Source organism: Balaenoptera acutorostrata, chromosome 6 (assembly GCF_949987535.1).
Source record: "Balaenoptera acutorostrata chromosome 6, mBalAcu1.1, whole genome shotgun sequence".
Classification (NCBI taxonomy): domain Eukaryota; kingdom Metazoa; phylum Chordata; class Mammalia; order Artiodactyla; family Balaenopteridae; genus Balaenoptera; species Balaenoptera acutorostrata.
In genome coordinates this window covers 82,582,611-82,596,246 of record NC_080069.1, presented here as the reverse complement: position 1 = coordinate 82,596,246, position 13,636 = coordinate 82,582,611, and the positions used below count along the sequence as shown (strand labels likewise).

The 13,636-nt window shown below is 39.4% G+C and overlaps 1 protein-coding gene and 1 pseudogene across 1 annotated transcript in view; one reads left to right on the top strand and one right to left on the bottom strand.

Annotated features, from left to right (window-relative positions):
- Window positions 1-13,636, top strand: part of GNA14 (G protein subunit alpha 14) — a 197,358-nt gene that overhangs the window by 64,426 nt on the left and 119,296 nt on the right. The window lies entirely within an intron of this gene.
- LOC114237959 (U6 spliceosomal RNA) lies at window positions 6,476-6,568 on the bottom strand (annotated as a pseudogene).

Below are 13,636 nucleotides of genomic sequence, written 5' to 3'. Positions count from 1 at the left end.
TTTTTCTCCGTCTTGCATTCTTTTTTTTTTAATTAAAGTATAGTTGATTTACAGTATCGTGTTAGTTTCAGGTGTACAGTGATTCAGTTATACATATATATGTGTATACACGTATCTATATACACGTATATATACTTTTTCAGATTTTTTCTCTTATAGGTTATTACAAAATATTGAGTATAGTTCCCTGTGCTCTACAGGCCCTTGTTGGTTATCTATTTTATATATAGTAGTGTGTATTCTATCTTGCATTCTTTAATCACGTGTTTGAGTTATGTTAGCTATGCCGAGACCTGGGCTAGGAGCTGTGGATGAAGTGATAAACAGGAAAGATGATGATGTTTCCTCAAGGAGTTTCCCGTGCAGCCGTCCCTCTGTCTTTCTCCTCTTCCTCCCCTTCTTTTTTCTTTTATTATCTGGAATCTTTTAGGCCCCGAATATGAAAGTCAATAAGTATCAGTTTAGACCAAGACATGGTAAAAGTCATCACAGCGCTTGCTGGCCACAGTTTGAATACTTTAACTCTGAAAACTGCCCCCAAAATACATACTTTTTAAAACCTGTAGGGGAGAAATGGTGATAAGTCAGAACTAATTGTAATTGTTTCTAGCACTTGTCTCATTTTGCGTGCTCTCATACTGAGAATGAATTCATGATTCAAGTTCACTCCAGGAAGAAAGTTAAAATTAGTTCTTTATGAGGAGTTCATAACAGAGGAAGCTTGTAAGTCACAGTTCTCCTAAAAAGCTTTATGGTTGTAGGGTACCTTACATTTGTCATGTGGAGAACTTGGAACATGAACCATGTTTGCTACAGTTTGCATTTTTGTAAATATGGAAATTGAAAATTGGAGAAGGTTAATAATCTTGTTTTCTAAAAAAGAGTAGGTAAAATGTAAGTATAGGAACAATGCATTTCAAATCAATGTTACCTCTGGGTTTGCATTAACAGATTAAGATCCGTAATGTATTTCTACGTGCGGCCTTGTTTGGCAGGATCATCTCTAACTAAAAAATATATGGTACATTGGAGAACAAGCACCTGGTCCTGGCACATGGCTTGTATTATCAGTTACTATACATGAAGGTCATTCCAAGGGTGACATTTGCTGGGAAAACAGACAGTGGTCTAGGGCTCTGGACGAGGGTGTAAGATAATACAAGTAATTTTTTAAACATTAGCAAAGTATTTGAGATTTGCAGTTCACTCTCCCAAGATTCAAATTTTAGCCACAGTTGAAAAGCAGAGCGATATACTAGTTAGTTGTTTAGTTAGTTATAAATTAACTATGCTAGGACCCCAAATGAATTATGTTCTGAGAGCAAAGAAGACAGTTTTTAAAAGGGTGGGAGTAGGTTAAACCTCCAAATATTACTTAAAACTCTGGGACTTAGAGTTGTATTGTCATTCCTGGTGATGAGAGTAAGAACTTACAATACTGAGTGGACATTTTGAAGCCTTTTGAACTTTTCTTGGTTGGGTTATTTGTTCTTTAACGATTAATTTGAGTATTTTCACGCACTGCTGATGAGATATGTTGACTGGCATATCCGCTCTGGAGGGCAGTTTTGTGGTGTCTATCAGCGTTTCAGAAGCACAGGCAATTTTTTGACTTCAGGTCTACCTTTGAGAAACACTCCCATATGTGGACAAGGATTCATGCATAACTGGGTTTTTCAGCCTTAGCACTACTGATATTTTGGGCCAGACGACTCTTTCTTTTGGGAGGCTGTCCTATGCATTGTAGGATGGCCCACTAGATGCCAGTGGCAACCCTGGTTGTGACAACCAAAAATGTGTCCAGACATTGCCAAATGTGCCCAGGGGAGCAAAATTGCTTCCTGTTTAAGAATGCTACTGGGGCACTTTCTTTGTAATGTCAGATGAACGGCAAATATCCTAAATGCCCATCTTTTTTTTTTTTTTTTTAAATATTTATTTATTTATTTATTTATTTATTTATGGCTGTGTTGGGTCTTCGTTTCTGTGCGAGGGCTTTCTCCAGTTGCGGCAAGCGGGGGCCACTCTTCATCGCGGTGCGCGGGCCTCTCACTATCACCGCCTCTCTTGTTGCGGAGCACAGGCTCCAGACGCGCAGGCTCAGCAATTGTGGCTCACGGGCTTAGTCGCTCCGCGGCATGTGGGATCTTCCCAGACCAGGGCTCGAACCCGTGTCCCCTGCATTGGCAGGCAGATTCTCAACCACTGCGCCACCAGGGAAGCCCCTGCCCATCTTTTAAAACAGAACCATTCAATAGAAATATAATGTGAGCCACATAAGTAATTTTATGTTTTCTAATGATTGCATTAATAAAAGTAAAAACAGGTGAAATTGATTTTCATGTTATATGTTATTTGATCCAATATATCCAACATATTTTCCTTTCAACATACAATTACGATTAAAAAATTATTAACAAGATAACATATATGTTTTTTCTTAGTAAGTATTCAAAATCTGGCATGTATTTTGTACTTACAGCACATCTCAGCTCATACCAGCTTCACTCAAGTATTCGATAGCCACCTGTAGCTGGTGGCTACCATATTGGATGGCATAGATTTAGAGGAATGGCTTCTAAAAATAACTATGCCATGTTCCTACTGTGCACCAGTTACAAATAATGAGGCTGAGAAGTACCACATGGAAAGAGCTCAAAGGCACATTGTTAAGTGAAAACAGAGCAGCAGAATAATACGTGTGGTATGACACATGTTAAAAATTATTCTGAGGGACTTCCCTGGTGTCGCAGTGGTTAAGAATCTGCCTGCCAATTCAGGGGACACGGGTTCAAGCCCTGGTCCGGGAAGATCCCACATGCTGCGGACCAACTAAGCCCGTGCACCACAACTACTGAGCCTGCGCTCTAGAGCCTGTGAGCCACAGCAAAGAGCAGCCGCCGCAATGAGAAGCCTGTGCACCACGACGAAGAGTAGCCCCCCTGCTTGCCGCAACTAGAGAAAGCCCGCGTGCAGCGACGAACACCCAACACAGCCAAAAAGAAATAAATAAATTAATTTAAAAAATTATTTTGAAAAATGAAATGTACATGTATTTTCATATATATGTATATTCACTAATATATCTGTGAAAATACATATGTATGCAAATAAATAGAAAGAGTTCTGGAAGAACACCCATCATTGAGAAGGGTCTGGGGTTTGTGGGGGGACCAGTGGAGGTGGCCAAGGCAGGATTTAGCTGTAATATTTTAATTTTTTAAATAAGGAAAGATATATTCATGTATAATATATTCGTGTATAACTTGTGTAGTAATAAGGCTTTAAAAAGTGAGCTCATTAGGTCTAACCATCCCGACAGCCTCTGCGTGTCAGTGGTTTTCAACCTGGGCTGTACCTTAGAATCACCAGGGGGGCTTTCTAAAAATATCCTGCCTGGACCCCACCTTGCACCGATCTTCTAAAACTCTTCAGATGATTCCAAAGTGTGGCCAGTATTGAGAACCACAATCCTGGTTGTTTGAAGGTGTGTCCTTCAAACAATTATCTGCGGACATTTCTCAAGAAAAGAGTTTGATAAGGATCTGATGGAAGGTACTTTGAGGCATATTGTCTGGTGAGGGTTTTCTGTTGTTGAAAAAGGGCAGATCCATATTTTAAAGATAAACAAATCAAATGAGCTGAGGGATGGGTTTAACATTGTTTTGTGAAAATTGTACTTCCTGACAAGACTCTTCCTAATCCATGGCCATCCAACTTCAAGTCAAGTTTCGCCAAGAGTCTGTAAAAGTAGCGCTGGTCTTTCTTTAAAGCAATTCTACATGAACTCTAACAAATGAACATACATAGTGGCAAGACCCAAAGTTGCACTCCATAGAAAATTGTCTAATAGGTAGTTCACAAAAGAAAGGATTATATAGACTTTAAAAAAGTATTTATTTAGATTCTTGAGCGCATCCTCACCATTTGAAAATAGGAGGTTAACCATCCTTGCTATTTAGAAAGTTACCACTTCAGTTGGATTGATAGGAACAATCTCGTTAAAAAATTTTTTCCTGTTGCTGTGTTCTGCCTGAGTGCATGACAATTACAATGTCAGTGCCAGCCAGGGTGAAGCCAGTATAATTTCATTTGACAAGATAAGCCCCTCTGAGAATCAGGCGTATTTTACACTTGATCCAGGGTCAATATTGGTTTGGGATGCAGTTCTTGTATATTTCTCCGTCATTGGTCTCTGCACTTAGAAATGAAACAAATCAATGTTTGGTAAGACTTACAGCCATTATCTGTCTGTTCTGAGGCTTTGAGAATTCCCAGAAATTGCCTGACTTACTGAATGCTCCATTCATTTGCCCTGGGGTTTAAAGGAGCACACTCCTGTCACCATGGAAACAGACTCACATTCTAAGGAAACTGATTCAGAACCTCCCTCCTAATGATAATATATAGCATGAGCTCTGAAGAGAATAAAGGATCTAATTAGATTCCATTGTTGAGAGGATGGTGTCCCCTTGATCCACAAATCTCTTCCTTGTTTGGTTTTAGTGCCTAGGTTGACATTTGCGGGCAATAGTATCTGGTGAGAGTTTGATACTTTAATCCCTTGCCACTGAGCCAACTGCATTTGTGTGAACAACCCAAATGTCCGATTGGTTTCATACAGACTCTGAGGTTGGTGGGCATTTGATAACAGCTACCAATGTTTGCTCCCAGAAGCCTAGTAATCTGGTATTGGGCTCTAACTCTGGCTGGGGCTGGAATAAACTAGTTCAGACCTATAGGAGGCCCCATGATCTGAAAATGGTCGATTTAGGAAAAAGACTACTTAAAGTGACCCTAATTAGAATAGGTCCCGATATTTTATACTAAATACTGGGGGTGGGGGTGGCTTAATTGGAATTTCATTTTGAAAAAGAAAACAAAAATTATAAACATAAAGTTATTTGGTCTTACAATTTAAAAACTTAGCTTTTAATATCAAGAATGGTTGTAAATATAGGTTGAATCAAGCATGAAACAAGTATGGCATTTAAAAAAATATTTATATGCACAACACACTATCATAAGCATGTGTAGATTTTGATACCACCTCTCAACTCACCACCTACCCAATAGACACAGGTATGGTATTTAAAAAAAATTGTTTTTTAATTGAACTATAGTTTATTTACAGTGCTGTGCCAATCTCTGCTGTACAGCAGAGTGACTCCATTATACGCATATAGACATTCTATTTTTTTTATATTCTTTCCCATTTTGGTTTATCACGGGATATTGAATATAGTTCCCTGTGCTATACAGTAGGACCTTGTTGTTTAAATATGGTATTTTTTGTTGTAAAATTTCCAGCAGAACTTGGTAGCTAATAGGTGTGTTCCGGCACTTAGGACTTTTTCCAGATGCTAGTGTTTGAATGTTTCAATCATTCAAACCACTCCCTCTTCTCTACCTCAGTAGGTTTCTGCCTCCCTTTTTCCTGTTACTTTCTACTTCCTGGAATAAATGCCTTACTCTAGCTTCGTGGCTCCCTTCTTTGCCCTCCTCCTCCCTCATATGCGATAATCCTTTTGGATTCTGTCCCTTCATTTGTGTTCTTCAAGTAGCTTCCTTGCTCCTAGTCCTCATTCCTCACTCACTTTAGGCGCTCCGTCCTTGTTAGGACTATTCAGACTCTACTCTTTCTTTCTTCCTAGACTTTCCGTAGCACTTATCTGTTCCATTCAATGTGGCACTTAATCACACACTATTTTATAAATTTATTTAAATGATGTGTTGTTATATGCCTTGCCTACTCACACAGTGTCCTTGAGAGAAGGGATGGTGTATCTTCAGGACCCTAGCACAAAGCCATTCACACTATTGGATCTCAAGATCCTATTGTCGGATTTTGTTCAATTATTTGAACTCAGTGGTTTCTGAGTTTTCTGAATACATAGTATTAGCCTATGATTTTACTTTTCTACAACTGCTGAAGTTTTCTAACGAAATCCCATAAGCAGCTATTCCAGAAACATCTACAGACTCAAAGGATGTTAGAGGGAATTATTTCTAAATACATACATGGGTAATTCATGTGGCTAAAATCTTGCCTGTGGGTTGAAAATGTCCTAGTCCATGAAGCTTTGAAATCCTCCAAAGAAAGTCAATAATATTGGGTTGGCCAAAAGGTATGTACCCAATACATTGTTTGAGCTTTATCCCAAAGTGAAGGATGAAGCAGTGCAAAAGAGGAGAGATTTCCTAAGAAAGAAAGACCCCTCTGTAAGGCCCCTTTTGACTGGTAGAAACTAGGCAACAGGAAAATAAGATATAGATTTGATGTTTGTTAGTGTAGTAATAAGTTAGCTAGCTGAAGGAAAATGGAATCACATCCTAGCTTCCTGAGTTTTGTGCTAAGTATTGACTTAAGTGTTAGGAAACACTTATTATAAAACATTTTTAAAAATTGAAGTGTAGTTGATTTACAGTATTATATTAGTTTCAGCTGTACATCATAATGATTCAATATTTTTAGAAAAATATGGAATACGTCACGAATTTGAGTGTCATCCTGCTAATCTTCCCTGTATTGTTTCAATTTTAGTATATGTGCTGCCGAAGTGAGCACCACCATTTTTTATTGTGATAAAATATATATAACAAAATTTACTAAACCATTTTAAGATGTACAACTCAGTGATTAAGTACATTTACAATATTGGGCAACCATCACCACTAGCCATTTACAGAACTTTTTCATCATCCCAAAGAGGAAGTCTGTACCCATTAAACAATAACTCTCCATTCCTCTTAACCCAGCTCCTGGAAACCTTTATTCTACATTCTGTTTCTATGAATTTGCTATTCTAGCTAGGTACCTTGTATAAGTGGAATCATATAATATTTTCCCTTTTGTGTTTGACCTATTTCACTTGGCATAATGTTTTTAAGGTTCATCTGTGTTGCAGCACGTATCAAAACTGCCTTCCTTTTTAAGGCTGAATAATATTCCATTGTATGTAGATACCACATTTTGTTTATCCCTTCCTCTGTTGATGGGTGAACATTTGTTAAACTGCGAAATGTTGGTATCACTTGCTTGGCATGTTATAGTGTTTTTTCTGATTCACCCTCACCCTTTCCCCCCTTTAAAAGATTTCTTATCCCTGGCCTCTACAGAGGGATTTCTGTATCGCAGTAAACAAGTTTGTTCAACTAGTCTGGGAAGGTATTTTGACCCAACAGAGAGGGATGGATGAGACCAGGTGTGATCAGCTTAGCCATGCCCCATCCTTACTGTCAGCCCTGCGTGGAGGTGCCTTTAGAGGCCTAGAGGGAACAATGCCATATATTATAATGGGTACAGAGTGACACTTATGAAGCTTGTTTAAATCTTTGTGTAAAGACTCTGAAAAAATTCTGATCTAAGTTTATATTTGTGAAAGCTTTGGGAGGGAAGACTAAACATTTGAGAGTTATCATTCTGGCTGAGGGAGTTCTCTGGAGTAATACGAGTTGAGGCTCAGAGGAATTTGTGGAGTCATAGCCAAGAATCCCAAGAGACAGTATTTCTTCTGGTTCATGTGAAAGTGGTGAGAGCAACAGAGTTTAAATCAGGCTCAAAGATAAGAGAAAGAACAAAGGCAGGCAGCACCGGCCAAGACCCAGATATTCAGCTCCACCTGCTCAGATGCTCAGGGGAGGGTTTCCATGTTCACTAACGGTACTTCCTAGGGGAGATACAACACGGGCTTAGAGGCTGTGAAGTTGCTGCTTTAGAATACAGAGGAAAACAAAAGTAGTGAGTGTCTGAATTCTGTTTTTTGTAGGCTTCTTCTGCCTTTCTATAGAAGGCAGGCCCCAGTCTCCATCCCCACCCCAGCCTTTTATGGGAGGAGCAGCAAGCAGTGACACCTGGGTCCAAGGTCTCCTCATCTACGCCGAGTGGACAACCTCACCTGGTTTCTACCACTCCCTACACACACTTTCTAGACATGATTTTGCTGTAATTAGGTTTAGACATACTATCTGAGAACTCCATAAACCCCCTCCCCTGGAAGGCCTGCTTAGCTGTGTCACATGAGGTATCTGAGCAGCTGGGCACAGAGTCGAAGTCTATTACTTAAAACTGGAAATGCTTTAAAATAATGAGTTTTGAAAACATATCTACATTTCCTCATTTTTATTATGCAACATTTAAAAAAATAAAAACATCAAAGCCATGGTATAATGAACTCCCCTTCTCGTCCATCTAAATTTAATAATTTAAAACATTTTGTTATATTTAATCTATCTACCTATCTATATCTATCTATTCCGTTTTGCTGAACCATTTGAAAGTTAGTTGCAGACATCATGGCATGGCATCTCTACTGCTTCTTAATTAAGAACATTCTTCTACAAAAACAAAACACCATGATCACACCTGAGAGTATTAATAACACTTCCATATTATGAACTATACAATCTAGGTTGAAATACTCTTAATTTTCTTAAGAATAATAAAAAAAAATTAGTTTCCTAACAGAAGCCTCAGAGATTGGGAAACTGAGACAGATTTCAGAGGCTGAAGAATTATAAAGGAGGAATGATGTGTTGCCATGTGGAAACTATGAGACTTGGAGCCGGATTCCTATGTTGTGGTTCTAAATCGTTATAAGGCGTCAGGGAAGGCGTTTAGCTTTCTGAGCTCATTGGCAAAATGAGGGGGTTGGGTAGAATAATCCCTAAGGTCCCTCTGATTCCCCCCCTCAAATATGTGATTATTAATTGCTAATGTAAAAATATTGTGCAAATGATACCCTGGGTTTTTGGAGAACGTGTCTTTTTCCCTCTTCATTCTTGATTAGGGATTGTCTAGTTGAGTGATGAAAATGAAAGGTAGCCTGCCTTTCTGTGCTGCCATTTTCTCCTATGAAATAATTATCTATTAACCACTGCACCTCTTGTTCCACTGGAGGAAGAACAGTTTTAAACTTGGCTGACTTCTTTGTACCATTTATTTGTACCATTTATTCCAGGCCTGCTCTTGTTTTTCCATGATATTTTTGTTAGTCATTGAAAAGACGGTTTCATCTCCTGCCAGAAAGGCTCCCTAATGTGGGCCATTCATATTCCCTACTAACCAATATTTTGTTCTTAATGAAACATTGTTTGAGTCATTATGGAGTGAGAGTGCTCAGCAAAATGTCTGTACTTGGCCCTGGTACATGAAAACACTGGGAAGACCAAGGTGGTCTTCTCTGACTTCACTGTGATTTTATTGATACACATCGGGTTCTGGTTATTTTCCCAGTGGGCCAGAATTATTATACTCTCGGCTATAATAAGTCTGGGAGTTGTGGCTGGTTCTCTCAACTCACATAGTCCCACTGAGTTGGTTGCTTCTTTTTCTGTTTCTATCATCCTTTTTTTCCTCTCTCCCTCTTTCTTTCTCCCTTCTCCTTTCTTTCTCATTCACTTCTTCATTCATTCATTTCTTCAGTATATGCATGTATTGCATGCCTCCTTACCCGCAGACACAGGGCAGGGGCTGCGGGGAAGGGGAATCCCTATCCCGTTGGTTTATTTCTACATTGGCTGTAACCCATGTCAAAATGAAGGGCTGTTAAAGGGTCATGGCCTTGAAGACCCTGCTTGATTCCCATAATGAAAAAGAAAAGGGACCTGTGGAATGTGTGTGTAGCATATTAGTTACTTAGGAGGCAATTTCCACCCAAGCTTCTGATTTGAGAAACCTGGGACTGGTTAGGAGCGAGAAGTTGGGGAGCTTAGAGCACACGGTGGTGACCGGCCTGGGCTGCAAGAAAGAGGAAAGCTGGTTCTCTGGGATTTGCTAACACAAATGCAGACGCATTGTGATGTTTTGGTGGTGGCCTGGAACAATCTAGTTTTATGATGAGTGCATTTTCTTCCTTTCTAAAACATTGATCCATTAGGTTAAGAAAATAATAATAAAAATAAAACCTTCCCCAGATGTAGTGCTCAAAATTGGATTGCTTTCATCAGTGTCATCTGTAAGCTCTGTCATGGCCCCTCCTTTTCCCTCGTGATTACCTCCCCCCCCCCCCCGTTAACATCCATCTGGATGTAGCCACCATGGATTCTTTGAATCCATTCTCCATACATTTCATAGCTATGCAACTGTGAAGTAGCACATTTTGTGTGTACTTAAAAATGAATGTTGAAGTAAATGGTATGTAAGACTCATTTGGCAACCAGCTTTGATTTATGTATTTGTCTTTCACTTGGCACTGCTTTATAAGATCCATCTATGTGAGAGGGTGTGGAGAAAAGGGAACCCTCTTGCACTGTTGGTGGGAATGTGAATTGATACAGCCACTATGGAGAACAGTATGGAGATTCCTTAAGAAACTACAAATAGAACTACCATATGACCCAGCAATCCCACTACTGGGCATATATCCTGAGAAAACCATAATTCAAAAAGAGTCATGCACCACAATGTTCATTGCAGCTCTATTTACAATAGCCAGGACATGGAAGCAACCTAAGTGTCCATCGACAGATGAATGGATAAAGAAGATGTGGCACATATATACTATGGAATATTACTCAGCCGTAAAGAGAAATGAAATTGAGTTATTTGTAGTGAGGTGGATGGACCTAGAGACTGTCATACAGAGGGAAGTAAGTCAGAAAGAGAAAAACAAATACCGTATGCTAACACATACATATGGAATCTAAAAAAAAAAAACAAAACACACATATATATGGAATCTAAAAAAAAAAAAAGGGCAGGACAGGAATAAAGACGCAGACGTAGAGAATGGACTTGAGGACACGGGGGGGGGGGAAGGGTAAGCTGTGACGAAGAGAGTGGCATGGACATATATACACTACCAAATGTAAAATAGATAGCTAGTGGGAAGCAGCCGCATAGAACAGGGAGATCAGCTTGGTGCTTTGTGACCACCTAGAGGGGTGGGATAGGGAGGGTGGGAGGGAGACGCAAGAGAGAGGAGATATGGGGATATATGTATATGTATAGCTGATTCACTTTGTTATAAAGCAGAAACTAACACACCTTTGTAAAGCAATTATATTCCAATAAAAATGTTTAAAAAAGTTATTGAAAAAAAAATAAAAGAGGGTTGCCTGCACTTAGAGACTTGAAAAAAAAAAGATCCATCTCTGTGAATCTACACTAGATCCCACTAGAGTAGAATGAAGAGCACTCCTTTTCATTGCTGTGAAACAGTTCATCCAACAAATACACATTTCTTTGGACATGGGGGCAGTTTTCAGTTCTTCACATTAACAAACAATAGTGCTGCATGTTGCCTTGTGCACGTGAAGATATGATACTTTTTTCTCCAACTCTTTTGTTTTGAAAATTTTCAAACCTGTAGGAAAGCTGAAGGAGCATACAATAATCACCTGCTTTTTTTTTAAACCTAAAATATCCAATTATTTAATTTTACTATATTTGCTTTCTCATCTCCACCACCCCCCTGCCCCCGACACCAGTCCATTTAGGCTGCTATAACAGAATACTGCAGACTGGGTGGCTTATGAACAACAGAAATTTTTCACCGTTCTGGAGGCTGGAATATCCAAGATCAAGGTGCCAGCAAATTCTGCGTCTGGTGAAGGCCTCCTTCCCGGTTCATAGACTACATCTTTTCACTGTGTCCTCACATGGCAGAAGGGGGAACTCTAACTCTCTGGAGTCTCTTTCATAAGGGCACTAATCCTGTGAGGGTGGAACCCTTATGACCTAAGCACCTCCTAAAGGCCCCACCTCCTAATACTGTTACCTTGGGTTCATAATTCCATCTTCCCAAAACTTTTTATCTTTTGAGCAAAGAACTGTTCCAGGTGCCTTTTACAGCCTTCCAGGGAATTGAAATTTTTTCCATTAAGAGAATTGTGTAAAGACCGAAATAAATGGAAGTCCGAAGGTGCAATGTCTGGTGAATACAGAGGATGAATCAGAACTTCTCAGCCAAGCCGTAACAGTTTTTTGCCTGGTAGAAACGTGGTCTTGCATTATCCTGATGGAAGATTATGCGTTTTCTGTTGACTAATTCTGGACACTTTTCATCGAGTGCTACTTTCATTTGGTTTAATTGGGAGCAGTACTTGTTGGAATTAATTGTTGGGTTTTCCGGAAGGAGCTCGTAATAGAGAACTCCCTTCCAATCCCACCATATACACAAAATCACCTTTTTTGGATGAAGACCGGCCTTTGGTATGGCTGGTGTTGGTTCATTCCACTTGCCCCACGATTTCTTCCATTCCCACATTACTGTAAAATATCCACTTTTCATCGCCCGTCACAATTTGTTTTAAAAACAGAATGTTCTCGTTACGTTTAAAAAGAGAATTGCATGCAGAAATACGTTCAAGAAGGTTTTTTTCACTTAACTTATGTGGAACCCAAACATCAAAGCGATTAACATAACCAAGCGGTGCAAATGATTTTCAGTGCTTGATTTGGATATTTTGAGTATGTTGGCTGTCTCCCGCGTGGTATAACATTGATCATTCTCAATTTATGTCTCGATTTGATCACTATCAACTTCACCTGACCGTGGAGCATCGTCCAGCAAGAAATTTCCAGCACAAAACTTTGCAAAGCACTTTTGACACGCTTGATCAGTCACAGCACCTTCTCCATACACTGCACAAATCTTTTTTTGCATTTCAGTTGCATTTTTACCTTACTTGAACTAATAAAGCATAATATGCTGAAAATGTTGCTTTGTTTCCTTCCATCTTTAATATTAAAATGGCTACAAAAATTCACCAATTTTGATAAGTTCTTTTAAAATGCACGCTGATATGACAGCTGTCACAATACAGTCTAACAAAATTGTTTCTAATGAAGTTAAAGACAGCTAAGTGCTACTAGAGCCATCTTACGGGAAAAACCGAACAAACTTTTTGGCCAACCCAATATATACACACACATATATGTATATGTGTTTAAGTTTTTTTTTAATCTGAATCTTTAAAGTTTTAGACTTCACTGCTAAGTATTCCGGCACAGATCTTCTAATAACAAGGTCATTCTCTTATATAACCACAATACAGTGATCATGCCTAAGAAATTAAATAATTGCAGAGTATCATATAGTACCAATCTAGAATATGTATATTTTTATTTTAAAAAATACTGCTGGGACTTCCCTGGTGGAGCAGTGGTTAAGAATCTGCCTGCCAACGCAGGGCACACGGGTTCGAGCCCTGGTCTGGGAAGATCCCACATGCCGCGGAGCAACTAGGCCCGTGCGCCCCAACTACTGAGCCTGCGCTCTAGAGCCCATGAGCCACAACTACTGAGCCCGCATGCCACAACTACTGAAGCCTATGCGCCTAGAGCCTGGGCTCCACAACAAGAGAAGCCACCGCAGTGAGAAGCCCACACGCCACAATGAAGAGTAGCCCCCGCTCGCTGCAACTAGAGAAAACCCGCATGCAGCAGCGAAGACCCAATGCAGCCAAAAATAAGTAAATAAATTAATTAAAAAAAATACTGCCAAAGTCTCTCCAAAGCATCTGTACTAATTTATTGTTCCCAACAGCCACGCATGAAAATTTCAACTTCCCCAGACATTCACCAACATTTTATTATCTCACTTTAATTTTTGCCAGTTAGTTGGATAAAAAAGTTATCTACTTTTACATTTGCATTTTAAAAAAGAAAAATCAGCCACAAAAACATGTAATT